The sequence below is a fragment of the Nilaparvata lugens genome, chromosome 8 (genome assembly GCF_014356525.2).
Source record: "Nilaparvata lugens isolate BPH chromosome 8, ASM1435652v1, whole genome shotgun sequence".
Classification (NCBI taxonomy): Eukaryota; Metazoa; Arthropoda; class Insecta; order Hemiptera; family Delphacidae; genus Nilaparvata; species Nilaparvata lugens.
In genome coordinates, this window is record NC_052511.1 from 41,635,483 (window position 1) to 41,656,425 (window position 20,943).

At 33.2% G+C, this 20,943-nt stretch overlaps 1 protein-coding gene across 1 annotated transcript in view; it reads left to right on the top strand.

Annotated features, from left to right (window-relative positions):
• LOC111045972 (extracellular serine/threonine protein CG31145) overlaps window positions 1-20,943 on the top strand; it is a 172,394-nt gene that overhangs the window by 48,500 nt on the left and 102,951 nt on the right. Inside the window, 1 exon segment of the mRNA XM_039434789.1 lies at window positions 5,800-5,869. The gene's annotated coding sequence lies outside the window, so the exon portion shown is untranslated.

A 20,943-nucleotide genomic window follows, 5' to 3' on the forward strand; every position in this document is an offset into this window, starting at 1 on the left:
AATAGAGAATTAATAAAAAAGATACTTTAGGTAGTAAGTACCTATGCTTTCTCTATGGTTCAACTAAGTTGATTCAATTTTTATACAGTTTGAACATGAATGCTCCCTTTCTAGAATATTGAGGAAGAGGTAACCAATAATTACTATATCTATTAGTTGGATTCTAACAATGTGCAATAAAAACTGTATCACTCCTTCTCTTAAAAACCACGGAATTTATGTTATTATATCGTTGTGATCTGTGATGCAATTACAATATACATTACATGTATCACTAAAGAATAGGTGAAAAGTAAAAATCGAATCTATTAATTTTTATTATAAGAAAGAGTTATAAGAATTTATCTTTCTAATAATTTCTCTGGATTTTGAACGACCATAGGTCAAGAGGGCTTATTTCTAAGAACATTACATATTTTGAAATTGTAATAGGATTCCTTAACATTTAAATGAGTGGAGTTTAATCATTATTTGAAGAGTAGATTCAGATCTGAAAATGTTTTCCACATATATCCAGACGGGAAGTGATTACAGAGTTGACTGAAGTCATTTTCCACCGATTTTCTCCGCTGGTATATAACAGACATTTCACAATTACTAAAATACCTTTTCGGTAAATGACAGATGCACAGCGTGATCCTTATGAGGAAAGGAGAGTCAGAAATGACAGAGAGATGAGAAAGAAATAGTAACGAAGTGAAAGAGAAAGAGCATGTTAAAGAAACGAGAGAACCTCTGGGAGAAATATCTACAGCAGGATTAGATGAAGAGAAAGAGAGTGTGAGAGAGTTTAGCAGTGAGGGTTGAAGTGTGAGAGAAAATGGAGTGAGTGGAGTGTTAAGGTATTAATAAAGAGGTACGAAAATTACAGCGAAAAAGGATTAGAGAAAGAAGTCGAAAGCATTTGAGTTAATAGCCTATGTAACGAATGTGAACCTGCAACACTCTGGTTCCATACAATACGTTAACAGCGAAATGCAACACGTATCTAATCGTTCATGTGTGTATTACATGTAAGTTATTTATTCTTCTCATGGTATATATCAAATACTTCTATCCTTAACATGTTAGCCTATGTATTCTATATGTAGCACTATGTCTCTTATGTGTGTGTGTAGCGAATGTAGTGTTTGTGCAATATATAAATAATACTTCACTCACAGTACGTGTGTCTTGCGAGTTAAGTGAGTGTGTGTGTGTGTGTGTGTGTGTGTGTGGTGTGTGTGTGTGTCTGCAATAGCAAGTCTGTTGCCAGATTCCTTCAGAATCGTGTCCACGAATCCGTCCTGATTGCGTTTACCTGTTCAAGTACGGTTATCAGCTGTTTGCTTTTCTTGCCACAGAGTTGTATCTTGGTTTGCAACTTCAGTTTCTGAAATTTTTACTCTCATGAGTTGTCCCAATAATGCCTCATAATTTCCTATTATTCCTACTTGGGCTTTATTGTTGAATGGTATGAGCATAGATGTGTGTTAGGTTAGGCTTGCCATTAATGGTAGAACATGCATGATGCACAGTATCAGAGAAAACTCCTATAATTCCTGCTATTCTGTGAAAACTCCTATAAACTCCTATAAACTCCTATAAACTCCTATAAACTCCTAAAACTCCTAAAACTCCTATAAACTCCTGCTATTCTGTGACAGTATCATACATTGTTGTGTCAGCTCAGCGAAAGGCTTCAAGCAACATTAAATTCTTGTATCTCCGATTTTTGTAGTTTATTTTTTCTTCGCTGCTGTATTTGAGGTTAAATTATTATTCTATCACTATAATTTGTAATTTTCCAGTATTTTATTCATTGTTATTGGCTGTTTATTTTATGTTAGGAGCCTCTCAAGCTGATGACAAAACATGTATGATGAACATAGGCTAGAGGCCTTAGAGGCAAGAGGTCTGTGATAGAGCTTAGAGAACATTATGTTCATCTATGCAATGAGAAAACTCTTCTTCATTATTTTTGTTAGCTGTGGAGTCTGATGATGTTGCACACAATCTACAAATTTACATTACTTACTGTTCAAAATAGAAGATAACAGTTCTTATCTGTACTGCAGTTCAAACAAAACAATCTATCAGTTTCTAGTTCCATTACAATATTTTGTTATTTTGTTCAGAGTTCTATTCATTTATTAATCTATGCATTAAGGGGTCAAAAAATCTAAATTTTACTCCCACTATTCATTAATATTCCGCTACCATCACTAGTAATTTTGCTACACTATTCAGTAATTTTGCAGTCTTCATAGAAAACTACATTTTATTTTAATTTCAAACCCAAAGTTCGCTTCAATTATTGTCTTAAGGGTGATACTTGACTTCAGTTCCCCTTTCCTGCGCTATGAACTTCAAGTTCTGGCTTCGATCTCTTGCAGAGTTGAGTCTCCTTTTCATTTGCGCTGGTGGAGAGCCCTCGGCCGAAGCAGTAAGTGCTATTAAGCTCAGGCAGACGCTTCATTTGCATTTCTATTGTACATTATATCATCGAAAACGCCAACTTGGGCTTCTTAGCTGCGACGCACATCCAATTTCATTTGACAAATTGGCAAAATTGGCTCGAACAAATCAGAAATGGATACTGTTGTGCAGTCTCAGTTGCATAAGATCGGTGATAGATCACCTCCCAATGCCAAAATTTTACCCCTCAATGAACGCTATAAAGACTATGCAAATTAGGAGTATTATGTGCACTTGTTTAGTACTTGTAATCTTTCATTCTCATATGCTATTTTCTCACTTTTCCTTGTTTTTTAATTATCGATCATTTACAACTTTGTCTTCATTTACAACATTTCAAGTTTATCATCTTCAAATAACATCAGTTCTCATTGTCCGAAAAAACTTTCAAATCAATCTTTTGTATTCCATTTCAATATATTATTTCATCCTGTAGATAAGAATTGAAATCTAAGTACCGTTTTTAAATTATTCAATCACGACATGTTTCGGCTGCATAGTGCTCAAGTTACTTGATAACATGCTTGCCGAAACATGTTGTGATTGAATAATTTAAAAACGGTACTTGGATTTCAATTTTTATTTATATTAAAAAGTAGCCCTAAAGAAAAAACACTATTCCATCCTATTATGAAACTCATAATATTTTTTCAAATAAGGGAATTATTGAATTGCAGCTACTACGAATTATATTGTTAGGAGTGAAATATTGTGGGTAGATGACGACAAATGAGAAAAATATTGGTTTCCACAACCATGATTTATCATCTGCAATGAAACAATGAGAAACCAGTTTTGGTTGTTACATGTCTTTCAAATGAGTTGAACATTGACATGGCCCAAATGCATTCAGGATGAATTCATATTTTGGATAAATCGATGCCTCATCAAAGGCCGTTTCCACACTTTTCACCGATTGTCAGACGACATTCCCGATTGTTCTCCAATTGGCTAATTCTCACCAACAGCTTACCCTCAGCCAATCGAGGAAAACTTGGAGGACAATTAGGTAAGTGTGAAAACGGCTAATAACTGTTCTACAGTTCATTCATATGTATCAAGGTTGAACAGTTACTCAGACGTTCTACTAATTATCAAATAATGTCACACTATAGACGGCGTTAACTTGAAACATCGGTCGGATATATTTTGACACCTAGAGTTACTCACGTTGATTATATACACCGTTATTAGGATCTTGATTCAATTATGGATACTCAGCCGGTCTCAGAGAAGGCCTCAGAAAAGCCGGTCTCATAAGCTTATCTGAGATTGATAATGACTCAACAATACTCAACAATATTTGAACACGTCTCTCATTTACATCACAACAAAAATATCAGTTACTGCATTCAGATATCAATTTTCGTCTCTCACAAGTAGGATATATGCCCGCTTGAATAGCTCTGGATGCATACGAGTAGTTAAGCTTCTTCTCAAGAACTCTGGATATTCAGTTAGAATAGATATTTCGATTGAAACACTACTACTGGCGAAAAAGTGGTTCACTTAAACATTTATTTATACATTGATACATACAATATCATCCTCAATTATGAATGATTGGGAAGGGAACAACAGGCTTAAAGCCCAAAACTGTTCCTTTCCCAAATTTAGATAGAAATTGCCAAAAAAGGTTATGTTTACACTTCATGATTTTTGTCCAATTTTGATTCCAATATATAATTATATAAACTAGGAATTTAGAATTTAGAAAAGTTGAAAACCAGTCACCTCCTTCACCAGCCTTCACCTTCAGCCGTATAAGAATAAGATAGTTGATATAGCTAGATATTTCCAATAATATGTTTTTCTGATTGTCTCAACTTTGTATTGTTTTTGTGTTTTGGGTGAAATAAATTGAATTAAAAAGACGCAATCTTTGTACTGTACATTACCAATGGCTACGTTACGTTTCCGTTCCAAAATCTTAGACACTATCATTCATCTGAAAATCATCTTCTCACCTCCACAACATCCCAAGGAAACCTGCGGATGTAGCACGACGTTTTTTATTATTCATTAGCCGAAATTTCTCTGCAGGTGTGATACAGTGCTCAGTACCTACTGTGCTCGTTTGATATTTGGGTCAGGCTTTGTTACGAAATAATACGGCTCCGTGTTGTATTCCTTGGGCGAGCGAAATTCTACGTTAAAACGCGTCAAAACGACGCTGTGAAAAGAATAATGAGGAAGTGGCGATAATTTTTATTCTTCGCGGCATTAAGACGGCTGCAGTTGGTGAGAGATTTCAGGCCGTGATGCTCCCGACACGCCAGGTTGGAGAAGCAATGTTGAAAACTGCCAAATAGAATATTATCACACCTCTTAACGAGGTTATAAAGACTAAACATTATGTAATTCAGTTGACCTACAAGTAGAATAAGTACTAACATTTTCGTGCTACTAAGGGCCGTTTGCACAGTCAAAGATTAAACTGAACTCAATCAGCTGGTGGCTTAAACTAAAAATGAACCACACTATAACGCACGAGACTTGATATGGATTTAATCCAGTTTAAAATGATATTTAGTTTAAACTGATACTGTGCAAACGGCCCTAAGGAACTAAGTGGCATATGCTAACAGTATGTTCAACCACTAAACCACGTTTACTTGTAGATATGGTTACATTTATTAATGTGTTTTATACGGGGTTCAAACCAACCGACATTTCTTCGTTTAAACCGAGTATCTGCATACGGGCCTGAGAATGTTGATTGCAGATTTTTCTTTTTGAGTAGTTATAAAAGGTGATGTTGTTGTAGTTATCCATACTAAATAGAAAGACTATATGTTGTTCCACCACAGATTTATTGAAAAAAACGAGATACTGGTTTTGGTTGTTACACCATTATCAATCTCTGGTAAACTGTTTACTAGAGTTTACCAGAGATTTATGATGATGTAACAACCGAAACCTGTATCTCGATTCTAATAAATCTGTTATTGGACTTTTTATTCAGATTGTAAGATTGCTGGTGAGTCTAGTTCCACAGTCTATGTTAGTATTTGTTTCTTGTGATAAACTGAAATAAAACCCTATTACTAACAACCAAACTTTGTTATTGTTCTAGAAGCTCAATAGTAATTACTCTTCATTAGTATGGAGCACAGAATTTATCGGCAAAAATAGGATAAGACTATGAAACATTGTAGACTACAGTGAAGACTATAACATTGACATTCAACACATTATAAATAAATATGTCCCTTCAACTTTCTTGAAATTTGAAATGATTCAAAAATCGTTATTCAATCGTAAGAAATGACTATAGTAATGATAAATGATATATATTCCTTTCACTATTCTGTGTGAACTCATCATTTATTTTATTTTCAGAGCTCCTTGCAGTCACTTCCTCCTGGAAATGGATGTCGTCAACGATTCGCAGCTCATCTTTCAAAAATGAGTAAGTCATCTCAATCATTTGAATTTTGAAACTTTTGATTGCGGACTCCGTTCAAAGATGTATCTCAAAGAACTGTGTTTTAAGAATTCAACACCACTTTTCTCCCACCCATTAATTCATCTGAGATCACTTCTTGGAAATGCACATGAGACAAATAACTCCCAATTAATGAATACGACATAGTCCAATCATAGAGAAACAATAGCATCAGTAGATATCCCATAGTATAGGGCGTTTATGTCACAACTTTTACTGTTATCTCAAGCCGATAGTTCATGTAATTCTTACCCGTGAAGCTGTGTGACACTGGTAGTCTCTCATATTGTGCCATTCATACACTTTCACCCCAACAAAACAGTAAAATCGACAATAATCAACATTAATCGGCTTGAGATTGAGTTGCGACATAAACGCCCTATACCATGGGATATCTACTTACGCTATTGTTTCTCTATGGTCCAATGTACCTAGAATATATGTATTCTAGGTGCATTGGCATAGTTGTCAATGATAAATTCAACAGTTGGACAATATTAGAAATTTATGAACATTTTTATCCACTCTTCCAACTGGAAGTTTAAATCATATTCATTTCTTACCATGTTAGCATAAATAGCTAAATGGAAAATCGTGTATTAGGAGCAAGTTTATAACAGGATCAACTCAAATACACGTAAACTTCCAAATAATGAGAACGTCTATTACTAGAGAATCACACATCATTGTCAGTAGTGATAAATAGCTGGGGATGTCATCTCAGTTCATGAGTTCGTCACAGGCAATTGGTGCCAATCTTTGTACATGACGTATTTGTGTGTGTGTGTTCATTGTATGTGTACATGTGTGTGATAGTAATCGTGAATGGGGAAATGTCATTTTTCTTCCTGATATTTTCGAGAGGTGACAGACAGCTACTATTAACTTGACTTTTGTGTTTGTTCGTCAATTACCTTTCTTTTCTTTCTCTTCTTCCCATTATTTTTATTGCATTTGTCTCTTTTTTCGTCTGGTCTCTCGAATTCTCCGTCACTTTCACTGTGGCAAAATGGTAAGTAAGTGAGTGTGGAGAGTCAGACGTGACTGATCTGTGTATGTGTGTGTGTGTTGCGTACTAGACAGGTCGTTTAGGCTTGAGATGTGTGTGTACACTGTAAGAGGAAAATGGAAGCAAGAAGTGAATGGAGAAGACAATTAAGAAGGAGAATACGAAAATGAAGAAAAATTGGACAGAGTATGATAAACAAAAATATCAAGAAGAATATAAGATCTTGAATCATCAAGAAGTGTCAGGAGACGCTCATCACGAATAAAAAGAGTGATTTAAAAAAATATGAATAAGAAGTGGAAGTGTAAAGGAAGTTGTTAATTGGTTGTAGTGGTAATTGGTAAATATTGAGGACATAAAAATGAAGAAGAAAGTAAAGTAAATTCGTATGGCTTTTGATGGTGGGGAGTCCCTTGCGGGAAGGTCCCACCGCCTGAATAAAGCCGTCAAAGGGCCTTACGACTGTCATACTTCAGCCGGGACCGACAGTTTAACGTGCCCATCCGATAACACGAGAGTGATCTGGTTCAAAAACTTTTGGTATTGATAGGAGAGAAAATGAAGGAGAAAATTTGGGGAGGGGAGAGAAGAAGGAAATATGAGTAGAATAGTGGTAGATGAGAATGTTGAAGAGAGAAAGGATAGGAAGATGGAGAGCAAGTAGAAAACTAAAAATAAAATAAAATTGTGGTTCTTGTTGGGATATGCAGAAGTGGTGTTGTGAGGAAGAGATTGGGAGGAAATTGGGGAGAATAAAAGTAGAAGACGGAAAACGGAGGAAATGAAGGAAGAACGAGTAGAAAAGTAAGAAAGAAGAAAAAGGAAAGAATTAAAAATACGAACCTGTTGAGATGAGGAAGGAAAAATAATTCAAATGGGGAAAATCGGATGATATGTATATAACAACAGATGAAAAGAGTAGGAAAGAAGAAGGTAAGGGAGGAATAAGAATTACGAACCCTGTTGAGAAGAAAAGAAAACAATTTAAATGAAGAAGAATGAGAGTTGGAGGTCAAGGGAGGTACAAGAAGAGAGAAAGATAGAGATTATGAAAAGATGACTAAGTGGGATGCTAGTATGGTCGAGAAAAAGATGGAGAACTAGTTCAAGAAGGAGTAAATGATAAGGATGAAGAAAAGAGGGAAGCAGTAAATGATGAAACAGTTTGAATGGAAATGGGGAATAAAAGAAGGTACCATATAAAGAATAAGATAAAAGTAATGGTGAAAAATAAGAATTTTAAGTTATTGATTCTCTAGAGAATGAGATGGGAGAATGCGAAAAGATTAAGGAGAAGAATAAATGACAATGAAAGAGGATTTGTTGAATTTGTAGAAAATGAGTGGAGACTGGAGAGATTAGAATACGTATATAAGTGAAATAGTATGAAAAAGAAGAGAAGCTAAACGCAATAATAAGAAACAAGAAGAGTAGTTGGAGGGGAATGATTTGAGGAATTCAGTGAAACAACTATAGAAGTGGGAGGGAAGGAGGAGGAGGTGATAGACAATGAATGCGAAAGAAAGTGAAAGAGAAGAGTAAATGAAAGGAAGAGTAGAGAATGAATACGAAAGAAAGTGAAAGAGAAGAGTAAATGAGAGGAAGAGAAGAGAATGAATGTGAAAGAAAGTGAAAGGGAAGAGATTCCTTTCATTCTTTCACTTTCTCATTCTTTCCTTTCATTCATCCTCTTTCTTCCTTTCATTCAGAAAGGAAGAGAAAGAAGCCAGAAGGAGGAGGTGATAGAGAATAAATGCGAAAGAAAGTGAAAGAGAAGAGTAAATGAAAAGAAGAGAAAATAATGAATGCGAAAGAAAGTGAAAGAAAAGATTGCATGAAAGGAAGAGAAGAGAATGAATGCGAAAGAAAGTGGAAGAGAAGATTGCATGAAAGGAAGAGAAGAGAATGAATGCGAAAGAAAGTGATAGAGAAGATTACATGAAAGGAAGAGAAGAGAATGAATGCGAAAGAAAGTGAAAGAGAAGAGATTCCTTTCATTCTTCCTCTTTCTCATTCTTTCCTTTCATTCATCCACTTTCTTCCTTTCATTCAGAAAGGAAGAGAAAGAAGCCAGAAGGAGGAGGTGATAGAGAATAAATGCGAAAGAAAGTGAAAGAAGAGTGAATGTTTCTGAGAAAGTTCACTGAGAAGAGTGAATGAAAGGAAGAGAAGAGAATGAATACGAAAGAAAGTGAAAGAGAAGATTAAATCAAATGAAGAGAAGAGAATGAATACGAAAGAAAGTAAAAGAGAAGAGTAAATGGAAGGAAGAGGAGGGCCATATCCTTGGCATGGTCATTGTGAGTCAAAATGACGTCGAGTCAATGTGTGCTATAGTCCCAGGTAGCACAGAAACGTTGAAATAACGTTAGAAACACGTAATACCTTAACGTTGAAAAGACGTTTGAATTCAACGTTGAAAACACGAGAAAATGTCCGCCGTTTCCACATTATTTTCAACGTTGAATAATAGTTGAAAAAACATTGTAACAACCATTATTTTCAACTATAAATAGACGTTGAAAGCACGTCGTGACAACCATTATTTTCAACCATAAATAGACGTTGAAAGCACGTTGTGACAACCATTATTTTCAACTATAAATAGACGTTGAATTAGCCATACTTTTGAACCGGTACCTTATCAATTACATGGCAATATTTCTAAAATCATTTGAAAAGAGATGAAAATACGAAATCATATTTCCATTTATTTACATATGATTTCATGTAACAGAAATATTACCCTGCAATGCGGTACATTGGTAAGTTGACATTAAAAACACACAATAAAAACCATATTCATCTCTTTTCTGTATAGGGCTACTTTTTATAGAAATAGAAAGGAAAATAAAAATCTCAGTATTTTTTTGAATTATTTAATCACTATTATTAATCATTATTTAAATGATTCAAAAAGGATACTGAGATTTTTATTTTTCTTTCTATTTCCATATTACTTCAATTTTGATCCACAAAATAGTATGATGAAAGGTTGTTTAAAGAACTAAGATGGTTACAACCAAATTACCATGGTAATTTAATATACTCTGCCAAGCTCAAAAACATTTTATGTCTGTAAGAAACATAAATTAAAACCATTATTTCAAGAATTCAGCAGTTGTTTAAAAATCTTGAATTTTTAGTATGATAATTTTATCTGTGGTGAGCAAAAATAGCTCAATTCTTTCTAGCAAATAATATAGATCATCTAAATTTTTACTTGACATTTATGCCAGGTTTAAACTATGCCAATTGGCAAAACAATAATAATTGTCAATTAGTTTTTATTTAGCTATGCCTAGATGATGGTTCTAGAATTAAAAGATTCAATTGATACTTTACACCAGCTATAAATTTCAGAAGACAATATTATTGTCTTGTCAATTGGCATCGTATAAACCCGCCTACATTTTAGTTTTCAGGTATGATGATAGTTTGTGATTTATGCAATAGAGAAACAAATATTTTATTACAGTGTTTCAATAGAAAGGGACTTTCAAAATAACTTTCCACTTTCATTTCATAATACTTTTTATTACCGACGAAATTAGATTGTTTTTTTCTCCACTGAAAATACTCTGACTGTCCCATATTTTAGCCAATCCTTAATAGCGTCTTCAATTTGGGTCTCAATGCCCACAGTCGACCCACAAGATTTTTTGATAGAATCTGAAACATAAGGTAATATAAATTTTAATAAGAAATTCTATAATATGAAGGCAGATGAAATTTTGCCACCACATAGGAGTTATTATTTGATACAGATGTTGCATGGTTAAAAGGGAATTGCTTTTAACAACAAGTACAGAAATTTTTCTCAAGTGCACATCTAATAATGTGCGAGGTGATGACTGTTTTTTAGATAAAAATAGTCCATTACTATACAATAGTCAGACGAGAAAGTCACGCCAGCTGTTCGTTCAAACATTCAAAAGAACTAAGAATAAAGTAAGAATATTGGGTTTCCAAATTTTGTAGCATAGACGAATTTTAACTTGAAATACTCCTCTTTCATTAGGCCTATAGAAGTAAACAAATAAGGCTCTATATAAAATTTATTTTTTAGATTTATGAGTAAAATTTAATAGTTACTGTAGGTACATACTTAGTTTTATGAAAAAAACAGTTGTATCCCGATATTTCAACCATTTTTTATTTGCCTACTAAATTTTGTAAACCTAGACCAAAAGTTTAAAATCACAATGAAATTAATCAAAAATATCCTTGACATATATGGGTTGTAAACATGCATAAATTAATTGAAAATTTAATTTTAAAATGAACAAGTTTAAGCTAAATTTCGTCACCATGGAATGACGATATTTGGAAAATGTTAATATTTATGAGCTGAACTCCGGACACCCGTTTTCAATTCTTGGATCACCGAGTTAATTACTGAACTTGTTAAAAGCAATCACTTTGATGTTAAGTGATTTATATTATATTAAGTTCAGTGTTATTATATTAAGTTCGATGGAATTTCTCAACACAAGCAGTCCTGTGACAAAAACAATACATAGATAGCATAATGAAATATTTGTGGAGGAATCAAAGTAATAGTAATTTATTTGGAAGTTAAGTAGTAGGCTACATGTAAAATACTTAAAACCAAGCTTATTGTATTATATTGATTTTTAATAATTATATTAAATTAGAGCCCTCTAATTTAAAACATAATATAACTTACCTAACCCTAACCTCAAATGTAAACATAATTAATATGTTCAACACACAATATTTGTTTTGAAGTTTAGACAATAAATCACCAAACAATCTCATCTTTTAAATAAGAATAATAAATTAAATAAACTTACCAAGTCAAAGTGGAATAGGTAGACTCTTCTAAAAGAGTTCACACTTCACAGCTTTCATCAACGTGATGAGAATTCAAACAAGAAATGGCGTTGATCAGTCGATCGTCGTTGATAGATCCGTTTTTGTGTAAGGACTACTGTAGCGCTGTGAGTAGTGGAATTGGAAGCTCGTTTTCAACGTGTTTTCAACGATAGATCAACCGTTGAAAACAACGTTGCATTTAATACGTTGAAAAATTCAACCGCTAACGGTTATTCAACCTCAACAACCAAATTTCAACGTTGGAAACACGTAGGTGTGCTACCTGGGGTAAGAGTCACTTCATACCTTCAGTGTTAGTTGAATGCGAAACATGAATGTTATTCACAAGGAAAGCTGAGAGATTGAAGTGAACTCACTACAGGTGCGTGTAATCGTAGATCGTTTACGTTTTTCAGCATGTAATCGCCTCGTGTTATATCCGTGTGTGTCCAGAAATGAATTGATCACTCACGGAATTCACTCACGTCTATCGAAAGTGCTTGCTGGTCATTGATGAGGTTTATGGGGAAAAGGTGACGAGTTTTTTGAGGAAGAGGAAGTGGAGAACTCTGGACCCTGAGAGATACTGGATAGGAGAAGATTTGGAAATAGGATGTTGATAATGAAAATTAAAGGGGAAGATAATGAGAGGAAAAAGATTATGGAATTGTGACGCGTGGGAGAATTAAATGGAAGGAAAATAGTGAAATTTTTAAATAACACTTTCAGAAATAACTCCACTAATGCTAATTATTTGAAAAAAATTCCAATAAACTAGTGGGCTATCAAACACCTCTTCTATTTTTCTATAGTAGCGTTAATGAATGTTGATAATGAAAAGTTAAGGAAAAGATAATGAAAGAAAAATTATTATGGAATTGTGACGCGGAGAGAATGAAATGAAAGGAAATTACGGAAATTTTTAAATATCACTTTCAGAAATAACTTCACTAATGCTAATTTGAAAAAAACTCCAATAAACTAGTGGACTATCCTCTTCTATTTTTGTATAGTAGCGTTAATCGATTTTACCTCTAGCTGTTCTATTCTCTCTGTAGTTAATATTCACTTATTAGCCTACAGTATTGCAGAAGGCATCAGGGTATTTGATAGTGTTTATTAATGGACTAATATTCTATTCTTTATAGTATAGTATAATAGTAATATTAATATCTAGGTGTTCTATTCTCTCTGTAGTTAATATTCACTTATTAGCCTATTGCAGAAGGCATCAGGGTATTTGATAGTGTTTATTAATGGACTAATATTCTATTCTTTATAGTATAGTATAATAGTAATATTAATATCTAGGTGTTCTATTCTCTCTTTTGTTAATATTTCCATATTTGCCTATTGCATAAGGCTTCAGGGTATTTGATAGCATATGAATGAATTCTCATTAAATAAATTATCATGCTGTATTTGATGGCAATACAATAATTGCAAATTTATGCTTAATCTCACTAATATCATAGAGAAACAATAGCGTAAGTAGATATCCCATGGTATAGGGCGTTCATGTCGCAACTTTTACTGTTATCTCAAGCCAATTACTATCGATTATTGTCATTTTCTACTGTTTTGTTGGGGTGAGAGTGTATGAACGGCACAATATGAGAGACTACCAGCGTCTCACATCTTCACCGGAAAGAACTAAGTGGACTATCGGCTTGAGATAACAGTAAAAGTTGCGACATAAACGCCCTATACCATGGGATATCTACTTACGCTATTTTTCTCTATGCTAATATTCAATGGATGCAAATCAGAGAATATTGAAGGGTTTGTGTGAATGAGTATGTAAGGCATTTTTTGTGAAGTCTTCTTCTTCATGCTGTTTGTTTTTATATGGTAGCTCTGACTGCATCACATTGATGATTAATTTATCTAAATTTATAAAATTTAGACATGAATAAAACCACTAAAATTAATAATCTGATGAAATTGATAATAGATCGTCCAGGTGTGATTCAAAAAGAACTAAAGAATGATATATTTTCATAAATTCTTTGGTGTTATTCTTGTTACATGATTTCTTACAAGTTTTTTTGAAACTCTCTCTCCAAAACTGTCAGTAAATCCTATTCATTCTTATTGTAACTCTTTTCGTGAAAATATCATAACATCAGGATTCTATGATTTATTATTGTCAACTAACTAGCACTTGCAAACTTTTAAAAATTATATTCTTGCAGTGTATGCATTCAATTGAAATTCTAAATCCTATTCAAGCTGTATTATATCCGCTTTCAATTTGCGTCACAATATGGTGATATGCCCCTAAATTATTACTTTGAAACGAATAGCATATAATTAAAATAAATTGTAATGAATTACCAATGGTAATTGGGTATTGTATTCTAGACAAGATAAATGTCGATAGATACATCGGTGTATTGACGTCTGTGTCAGTAAATTAGGAATTGATTGTCGCGAAATATTTCTCGTTGAACAGGTTTTGCACGTTGACTAAACTTGGATGGAATGTCACTTTACGGTTATTTACACTCTTACAAAACTGAATTGCAGCTAGAAAAATGACTAGAAAATACTGTTATCATGATCAAATCTTGCCAAGAAGTTGCCAATAGGCCTACTGTATTTATGGAATCAAAAACGTTTCCTTAGTACCAAAGAGGTAGTAGATATATATAATAGAACCACATTATTATGACAGATATAATAGTCTGTATTTATAATAGAAGTTTGTACTGTAGTGTCAATCTTCCTCCTATGCTAGACTGACTGTTTTCACTGTTTCCAGCAGACAGTCATAAGAACTTCTTTGGATACATTTATTATTAGATAAAAGTAGATTGAAGATTTCACACATGCTACTACTGTCAGATACAAAAATGATCCATTTATCTTTTAGATAATTATACGGTATCTCCACTCTATGCTATTTTTCTGATGATTCTAATCATTTTAAGGTCTGTGGAGTCCACCCTACTTGTGTCGGTCCTATATAATTTAGTGTAAAATATAACTTTCGGTTGTCGCATTTACTCATTTACGACTGCAGGATATTTATTTGTGAAACCAACCTTACTCAACTCTTGTCTTTCAAGATTCAAGATAAACAATGACTGACCAAATTTATAGCATTTACAACAAGTTTACCAATTCATCATATCTATATTCTAGAATGCAAGGTTGTAGGTAAATATCTCAAATACAAACATTTATTGCGTTGCATAATGCAAATCACGCTTCATAAAGTCATAGACTTCTTGTCATGTGTTTATTGATTTCTGAATAATTATTGATTATTTATTGGTGTTTATCTATTGGAGTTCATGCAATCTCTGTTATTGGAGTTCGTACACTGTATTATTGGAGTTGATGTTATTTATTAGGTGTTCATGCAGTGGATTAATAATCGGAGAAACTGGTAAATTACTAACAAGCACTCAAGTTTTATTTCAAGTACTTTATAGGTCATTAGGCAATAGTTATGATGAACAATAACACGCAACAAATAAGTTTGAAGTTATCTACAATTTTTATTTTATAATACTAGATAGTGTCTGAATTGACTTATTCTGTTTTTTGTAATTCTCTATTAATTATTTAAAACTTTTCTGACGACTTTAATTTACAAATTCAAGATCTATAGGATTGATATTTATTATCCTACTTCAGCTAGATTACATTTCCATCAGATATGGTTCTTAAATTTAACTTCTGGTATTGTAGTTTTAGATATCCATATTGAATAGAAACAACTTGATATTGTGAAAACCACAAATTTATCAAAACAACTTGAAATTCCAATTTCTGTTGCTACACCATTATCAATCTCTAGTGAATTGAAAGCTTGTACCGTAAGTAGCAGAATATATGTATGTATATTATGAATGGAGCCCTACGATTGGCCATCAGCTGTTAACCAATGAAGGTTGAGCTCGATTATCATTGGCCGAGATTCAGTCAGTGGAATAGTTGGGCGTGTCTAGTCTCGGCCAATGACAGTGGAGCCCCTCTTCATTGTTCAACAATCAATGACCAATCCGTGGTTATTCACCCATACCATAATTCTATTCTGTTGTTCAAGGTTTAAGCTTTCAGCAAAGATAAAGTAATACTATAAAATAATTGTAATAGTTGATCTCAGTTCGCTAAAGAAAAATAATGGTGAAACAGCTGAAACTAGAATTTAAAATATTTATGAATTGGTGGTTTGACAATAGCAAGTTGTTTCCGTTGTTCAATTACTTGATTCAAATAAAAGTATAAAATTATTCGGTTCGTCTGTGGAATAAATAGTTCCAAAGGACAGTAATTTATTGGAATTGAGTTGCATTATTACGTAGCTCTAATGATATAAATATAACCTTATCATTTAATAGTTCAATAATATTGAATACATAAATTATCCAAATAAGCCTTGACTCATTCGTCTTAGGACCGTACGCAGATACTCGGTTTAAACAGAGAAATGTTAACTGTTCGTTTAAACCCCGTATGAAACACATTGTGATAAATGCAACCATATCTACAAAAACGTGGTTTAGCTAAACTTAGATGGTGCATATGGCCCAAAATCAAAGCTCATTCCAATTACATCTGAATTCGTATGACAACATGGATTCATCAAAGTAGCACAGATCACATAATATTTTCTTCTTATACCATGAATGTGTAGTAATGGAAGGACATCCTTGATGGTTTCTCCAACATGATATGTAACATTATGGCTTCTCTGGGTGACAATCAGTAGGCCTAACCACCACAACTTCCCGCAGCCGATAAATTCCACAGGAAGACTTCGATCGATGCAATTAGGATGTGGCTTCCACAATTCAATGAGAAGAAAGTGAAAGCACACCAAAAATCAACAAAGACTCCAAACTGAGGGAATCTAACGAGTGAGAGAGAAAATAAATAGACAAGTAATGTGAGAGAGAAGAAAAATGAAGTAAACTATTTCGGATTGGCCACGGCCTTCTAAATACTAGTAGAAAGGTCGTTTGTCGGTCATTCTGTGGGTTATTTAAAAATTGGCGCCGCGGTATCTGCTATCTGTCCAGCAACGGAAGGAACCAACAATTAACTAGCCTAAGTAGCCTTTGTTTCCTTCCTTTGCCACCCAGATACTTCCTTTGACAGAATTAGGCTTGAGGATTGGTATCTAATGCCCGCAGCAGTGATATAGATTCAAGCATTATATCTTTCTTATTGATGTATTGTCATTCATAAATATTTCTTAAATTATTGAAGAATTATACTATTTTATATTATTATTTTAATAATTATATTATTAAGAATAAATTATTTATAATATTTCTTTCATGAATTATTCTTTGATAAATTGAGTGTTCTTTTAACTCCTGGTGAATTTTTCAAGCCCAGATTGTTCTCAATAAATGTTTTGTCGAAGTTTTTTGATTTCTTATTAGTCTATGAGTTTGGTTTTTAGTACATGATTTTTTGTAATAATCAATAGTAATTCATAATTCACTAGTATGGAGTACATCGCTCTTTACAGTAATAATTTAATGAGTGTGAATAGTGAACCTAATTCTATAAATAAGGTTATCCTATCTCTTTCAAATAATATTCAATTTTAACTAAAAAACCTTTTAGTTGATGATTTAACTGTATATTAACTGATTCACAAATCTATCATAGGAATTACATAGGGTAGTTGATAATAATAATTTGAGTAACCAAGGAGGTGAGTCTTAAGGTAGGCGCACACAGATCGTCATCGGACGGACGGCACGCATCGGACGGATCGGATGATTAGATTTCATGCATTGTTTTCAATTGGAGTGCGCATACCTATACGGATGCGCACTCATAGACTATACTCATAGACTAACAAGAAATCAAAAAACTTCGACAAAACATTTATTGAGAACAATCTGGGCTTGGAAAATTCACCAGGAGTTAAAAGAACACTCAATTTATCTAAGAATAATTCATGAAAGAAATATTACAACTATACGGATGCGGATAGGTATGCGCACTCAAATTGAAAACAATGCATCAAATCTAATAATCCGATCCGTCCGATGCGTGCCGTCCGTCCGATGACAATCTGTGTGCGTCTACCTTTATAGAACCCAACCGTACAGAAGTGCAAAGGTGCATTTTGTGCGTAAGTCGACGACGACAAGCATTGTTGATATTCATATTGTCCAAATTTCAAGTGTGCTAAAACAGCTGATAAAATAACTTTTCATAATTTGTGTTTATTATTCAAGAATCAAAACATTTCTAATAAAATCAACATATTGCCATTTGAAAGTATAAAAAAGTATAAACTCAACCTCTCACATTAAAACATAATTGAACATAACCTTTCAGGTTATTTAGACAAATTGAAATCTACCCAATCTGAGAACCTCACCCTGTCGTGGTCGACGACGGCATTTTTACGCACAAACAAGTTTTATGGAAGCTGCGAGCTTGAATATAATTTTTTTGATGTTGGGAACTACCTGAAACTGTAGCTCTCTTATTTAATTTATCATCAAGATTAATAATCATAACGAGCTATTTTGAAATGAACATTTCAAATAGTATACAATGTAAAATAGATTGAAACCGTGTATTTCTTAGCATTCTAAACTTACAGAAAAATTCTCCTTATTTCGTGCATTGGAATTAGTTATGACTACTCAGTTGAGTGATGTGCATGTGTTCATGCCAAATGCCGTGCATTTGTGTGGCTTCAGAGAAACATTGAACTGCTTCTGTTGGATTCTGCACTCTGCAGCTGTACATTACTTCCAAGTTCTAAACGACAAAATGGCACGTTCTTCATTGTACAAGTACAGACTACAGTAGCAATGACGAACATAACTTACTTGAATCGAATAACTGGTGACTTTTCGTAGAATCAGAGAGAAAAGAATAAAAGGAAGGTTGTCTCTGGTAGAATCTAGTTTTATTGGACAACCTCCGTTATAGGAAGTGTATTAGTTTTAATCAATTTAATCATTATTTCGAATTCTATCTAAAAATTAACTATCAATATAACCTTCCTTTGTAAAACGTTAATTTAAATCCAAACGAAAATTGCTTCGATTTTTTTAAAGTGCCAGGAAAATGAATAAAGTAATTTTGATATGAAAATCCTCATATTATGTCCTGGAGTCTCTTCTTTCTATCATTGCTTGTGTAGCCTACATGGTATCAAATAGATACGGTACCTAACTATAAAATCTACGATATAAAAGTGATTGCTTTGTTACTATTGTGTTTATTATAGTTTTCCTATTTTTTTATTTATTTAACAATGATAAAACAACTTAATCATAAAATGATTGGAAACGGAAAAACAGGCTCATAGCCCTTACTAGGCAAGGGCCTATTCCATTCCCGAAATTTGATTGCATATTAGTCCAAAAGAGGTTATGATTCTTCAGTAGTTTTAGACACATACATTTTGATTCCAAAATAATTTTAGTGATAATAATGTGAAATAATTCTGCTATGGTTTTGAAGCATACAAATTAAAAATCTACGTTGGGAAAATAATTAAGGACTGAAATTTGTTTGAAGTGAACAACTACAAGACTTAACCTATTTCGGACTATGTGTAACCTTATCTAAATTTGAGAGAGGAATAGCACAAGGTTACCTTATTTTTCTCTCCCTATCATTTTGATGATGTTCTTATTGTATCAATCAATAAAGAATAGATGTTGTAGCATGAACTCTCTTTTGTTTTTTATTTTATTTTATTCCTTGAATATTTTTTTCTTTAATCTTGGCTTTTCCTTAGTGTGTCAATTTTTGACTTTTGTACAGTAGCTGCGATAGTGTACTCTTTCATAGTTGATCATTTTAGAGTGGAATAGATGATTCTAATTGGAGAGCTCGTGGTTAATTTTGTAGTGGGCGACGATTGAAAAATTACTTCTAACATTATTTTTTCACTTATTTTTCATTCGATACTTTGACACTGGGTTGTTCCTTGTTGTTTTTAGAACTCCACTAAAATTCATCTTGGTTTTTCTCGGAAGTTAGTAGAAAATGAATATCAATCCAATAAGGAAAATTATTTTAAAAAACTATATTTTGGAATTCATCTCATAATTCTGTTTCCTGTAGTATGTAGTCTGTAGATTTACCATTAGTGGTAGAATATAGCAGATGAGGAGAGTGAGTTCTAGATAAAGTTAGCAGCAGAGATAAGAGAAGAGGGTATTCTTGTTTAGTGTGTATAGTTATAGATTGATAGTGATGTTCAAATCATTAATGAATTGAAATGAAAAGAAAAAATCTTTATAAAGCGGAGTTAGGACTTTCAAGTCCTCTCTTTACCACATAACCTCAATAAACTATTATCAGTTGTCATCAAATATTCTGGTCGATTCTGCATGGTATTCCCATATTTCAATTTTTTTATTCCAATACTGGACTTTGACTCGCTGATAATGGGACTCAAAATGTAATAGTGGTTCGTTGAATGCTGCATAGCAGTATGGTCTGATTTTGATGCACCAGTCATGAATTCGTTTCCCATTCCTTCTGATGGTATAAATTTAACCACCCCTCACCACATTACAAATTATCTGCACTCAAATCTTGGACTAATGTGTCACTATTAAACGAATTGCGAAGTAGCAATTGCAAAACGAAAATCGAAGTAGAACAAACGAATAGAAAAGTATTCCAAACTCACTCAACATATTCAAGCAGGCCTTCAATTCTTAGTTTTTCTGTTTTTGAGTGAAAATGGACTTACAGATGGAAATTACAGTATTTAATTTGAATTTTCGTTAAATAATAATAAAATGGACTTAATTTCAGAATGTTGTAGTGGAATCATAAATCTATTTTGGACTGTGAAAATGTTATATGAACTTGTGAGAGAAATTTAGTACAAGGAGTGTCCTTTTTTTTCTTGTAAAAATAATAAATAAATTCAATTTTAATTGAACAATAGAGTTGAACGATCTTATATAATCGATTCCCAACATTGTTAGCTACAATCATTGTTATAAGATCACTTCTAGAAGATGGTTTAGGATCCTGTTGTGTGTAGCCAATCTTCATTGTTCAAATGCGTATATGCTCCTCGGAACATCGTTTATATGCTCTTGTAAACAATGGCAATGATCCTTCCTACGATACGACTGGAAATTTTGCCCCCTATCCTAATTAATTGTTGACAAACTGCAGTCCTATCGTCTAGACAAGCATTATCAGAGTCGCATGCTTATATCGTCCA